Genomic DNA, 4,933 nt, shown 5'->3' with positions numbered 1-4,933 from the left:
TTTATCTGAGTCAGATTTGTTTTCGCGCCTACGTTTTTATTCCTTTTTTTCCATGCTGGTCATCAATATTTAACACTATAATAAATGGGGAAACTCTTGATTCAGAATATTTTTTTTATCATCTGCCTCTGTATGACCATTTTGTTTTATTATCAAATTGTGGATCGGAATATTTCCATTCCCACCCCCACCACCTTTTTGATGTCATATGGTTGTTTTCTTACCGCTAGAAAAATTGTCCAAAAATTTTGAATTCAGTTTAACGTAATAAAATTGAGAATGGAAATGGGGAATGTGTCAAAGAGACAACAACCCGACCAAAATAAAAAAACACAACAGCAGAAGGTCACCAACAGGTCTTCAATGTAGCGAGAAATTCCCGCACCCGGAGGCGTCCTTCAGCTGGCCCCTAAACAAATATATACTAGTTCAGTGATAATGAACGCCATACTAATTTCCAAATTGTACACAAGAAACTAAAATTTAAATAATACAAGACTAACAAAGGCCAGAGGCTCCTGACTTGGGACAGGCGCAAAAATGCGGCGGGGTTAAACATGTTTGTGAGATCTCAACCCTCCCCCTATACCTCTAACCAGTGTAGAAAAGTAAAAGCATAACAATACGCACATTAAAATTCAGTTCAAGAGAAGTCCGAGTCTGATGTCAGAAGATGTAACCAAAGAAAATAAACAAAATGACAATAATACATAAATAACAACAGACTACTAGCAGTTAACTGACATGCCAGCTCCAGACTTCAATTAAACTGACTGAAAGATTATGATTTCATCATATGAACATCAGGCACAATCCTTCCCGTAAGGGGTTTAGTATCATACCATCATAACATATATGAGAAGAACATAACCCGTGTCATGCAATGAACATTTAAATGATATATAGTTTACTAGTGGGAACAAATCTTATGTACAGGTAGCTAAACAAGGTGTATAGATGTGAACAAATGAAATGTGAAACCAGTGTAAACTACACTAAACTAATGGTAAACATGTTTACTCTACACGGCGTTTGGTGTGAACACGGCCTAAGATCTGCAATTTATAAGTCAAATCGATTGATAATAGTTAATGCTTTTCATTTAAAGTGTAGATTTTTCGCACAGCTTACCAAAATGTATTGAATGAAAGTATTGCGATATTGATGACATTTCAGATACGAATTCACTTAAAAAAATTAGAAATGAAAAAATGTCATCAGTAAGAATATGTCGGTCAGAAAACAGTACAAAAGGAATGGACACACAAGGAGAATAGGTTATCTTTATATGACAAAACCTGCACGTTTCAATTTCCCTTCATATATCGATAAAGAAGATGTGGTATGAGTGCCAATAAGACAACTCTCCATCCAAATCGTAATTTGGAAAAGTAAACACTATAGGTCAAAAATGAGGGACGAAAGATACCAAAGGGACAGTCAAACTCATAAATCTAAAACAAACTGACAACGCCATTGCTAAAAATGAAAAAGACAAACAGACAAACAATAGTACACATGACACAACATAGAAAACCAAAGAATAAACAACACGAACCCCACCAAAAACTGGGGGTGATCTCAGGTGCTCCGGAGGGTAACAGATCCTGCTCCACATGTGACACCCGTGGTGTTGCTTATGTGATATCAAATCCGGTAAATAGTCTAATTCGGTTGGTCACATTCATGAAAGGGAAGTGGATTGTAGGTACGATGTAAGAACGTTCGTTTTTACAACACGGAGCCTTGGCTCACATCGAACAGAAAGCTATAAAGGGCTACCAGTATTACTTGTGTAAAGTCATTCAACCAGAAAAAACAACGGTCTAATCTACAGTCTGCCAAAAGTTAAGCACCACCTATTTGTATTGCATAGATTTTTTTCCAAATTTAAAAACTCAATTATTCTACGAAGAAAAGAAAACAATCATATAGCAATTTTGCTAATGTATACCATAAACAAACCAGAAATGTAATTTTAGTCACTTATGAAGGTTCTATGCATGTAGGTTTTCCGTTCATAGAAATGTGTGTAAATTACACAATTCAGAAACAGAATTTAAGTTTCACTGGGATTTTATTTTTTTACAACAATTGATCACCCAATATTATTAAAAATTTCTACACATAAGCTTTGGTATGTTCGGCAAATTTAATGTCAATATTTGAGTCAATAGCATGTGAAACAACCTCACTTTCGGTACAGTTACAAAACACGACGTATCATTCTCGGTGAAAGCCTTCAAGCTTTAGTTTAGGAAAATCTGTTGCATTAAACAACAAATACCACTTTTAAATGGATAAAATATTGTAAAGGTGGATCTCGGTGATTGAGATTTCCACCAATGGCATCTCAGACATGTTTGATAGGGTTTATGTATGGGGACATGGAAGGCTAAAAACAGTGTAAATGGCTTGTTAATCTTTGGACTCGGTAAAAATCCTTGCCCTGTGTGTTCTAGCGTTGTCGTCCATGTACAAGAGTCTTGGCAATGTAGACGCAAGTGGGGGATTATTAAAATGAGGGACTACAATGTTTTAAGGCACCAAATCTCTGTATGTCTGTCCGTTTATGTTGCCCTGCATAATATGCGTACCCAGCTTATTAGGGTATAGGAAACAACCCTGTACTGGAACACCACCAGCACTGAATGCAGTCCTTGTGCAAACATTTTTTTTGGTCATAGGCTGTTTTGTTACCCCGTGAAGTTCGTATTATGGCGTCTACTGGCAGTAAAAGAAACTGATTACCATCTGAACAGTGAGTGTTTTCTCTGCTTCTTATGTTCAAGCAAAGATAGTCATAATCCCATTAAAACCTGACGGTGGAGTGCCTACCTGTAAGTACAGGTCTCTATACACCAAGACTTGCTCTTCAGTTGCCTCTGAGAAGTCGTCTGACCAATGTACGAACACTAACACGACCACCTGGAGAAACAGTGTATTTGTAAACGCGCAGATGACCTTTGATAAGAGATTGCTTGACTGCTTTATTGGAGTTCAATCTTTTTGGTCGTAATGGATGTTCTTAGGGTATGTTGAAGATAGTTCATAAAACCAAACATTAATGTTTTTTTCGCAGTAGTTATAAAAATATTGCCAGTTATATTTCGGTGGTGCTTAACTTTTGGCGGACTGTATATATAAAAAACGAGAAACGAGGAACACTTATGGACCACATCAATAAACGACATATATGTATACTAGTATATGACTTACAGTATTACGTAGCCTGTAGTTTTCTCGTTTGTAGTGGTTGACTTTTTTAATTTAGGGTCTTTAGTAGCTGACTATTTTGGTATTGGGTTTGCTCATTTCGGAATGCCGAACATTCCATTTATGTAATTTTTTTTCGGCTTATACGTGCAAGGACGTTACTAAACATATTTGATGTCTTTTCTATGACTTTTTTGTGGACGGCTTCATGTTTTTGTTGACTGTAATGGAATACCTGTTTTGCAAAGTATATGTCCATTGCTTATGCTATTGTCTGTGTGATTCATATCAATGGATTTTGGTTGACACATGCTGACTTCATACTTGCATAATCAAAAATATGCATTATTGATTCGAGCAGATGTTTTATTATGACGATGTTTCAAGGGTCATTGTACAATGTCAATCACATATTAATTTAGTTGTAGCATGTGTCCTTTATTGTTAAGGTTCTTGATTGTCACAACATAAAGTAATTAGAACCACATTGATGTATAACTTACACAGATTGGTAAACAAATCACCGTGGTAGTTTAAACTTACTTACATATAAGAGTCCCGCATACTATGCAAACAATAAACAAAAGTAAAACATTAAGAACTGTTGAACAATAGGAAACCAATATCACACATGCAGCTACGTAATTGTTGTGAGATCACAATGTGATCTATTATGTTGATGAATATTGATTCGCTTATTTGCAGTTTGAAACACGTTTGTAATGTTTACTTTTTACTTTTTATGCATTGAAAATAAATCTTTAATTCTTCTTCTTTGGTCGCAGCATAATCTTGTGATCCACACTTCTTTATAATGGTTTAAAGGTAAATCGGTGAAGTATTGAATACTAAATGTCAAGTATTCTGTTGAAATTTTTCTTTAAACAAATACCTTGATCTAGTTCTCAGAAACTACAAGCATTGTTTTAATTTCTTGAAGTATTGTTTCGTATGTAAACTTATATATATAATTGGGATAAGAGGCAGTTCTGAAGTGTGATTATTAAGCTTTGATTTATGTACCTTTTATTATTCCATCAAGTGAAGGCTTTAGTTAGCTATAAGGCCAGTGTTAAACCACCATTTTCTACATAAGAAAATGCCTGTATAAACTCAGGATTATGACAGTTGTTATCCATTCAATTGATGTGTTTGAGCTTTTGCCATTTTATTATGGACTTTCTGTTTTGAATTTTCCTCGGAGTTCAGTATTTATACGATTTGTTTTTTATAAGATACAATATGGGATAGAGTATAAAAAAACTAAATAAATCTTACGCCTATAAATGATGAAAAGTTGTCTTTCCTTCCTGTCAGGTAACAATTTTAGTATTCAAATACTAAAATTAAAATAGATTATGTAGCAAGTGAACTCTTGTTATGCTGTCATATATTAAAATACGAATATTGAAGGCTTAAAGATTGTTTGAAAACCTCTTTAGCTTTAATCAAATGTTAAAAAAAAATGAGACAATTTCTATTTGCATTCCATTTGTTCAAACATAAAGTATCTTATAATAGGATGCGTGCTGATTTGTTTACGCATTTATAATATATTAAGATATGAAACATAAATTTAAGGACTTATGATATACAATCAATGGCAGTCAGAGTGGTATTGAGAAGCCTCTTATTACCTTACTTATTTGTCCACAGCTAATTTAGTGCTGTTATAACGATTCCTAAACGTATGCAATTATAACTATATGTCAAAATA

Source organism: Mytilus trossulus, chromosome 2 (assembly GCF_036588685.1).
Source record: "Mytilus trossulus isolate FHL-02 chromosome 2, PNRI_Mtr1.1.1.hap1, whole genome shotgun sequence".
Lineage (NCBI taxonomy): Eukaryota > Metazoa > Mollusca > Bivalvia > Mytilida > Mytilidae > Mytilus > Mytilus trossulus.
This window is presented reverse-complemented; position numbering follows the sequence as displayed.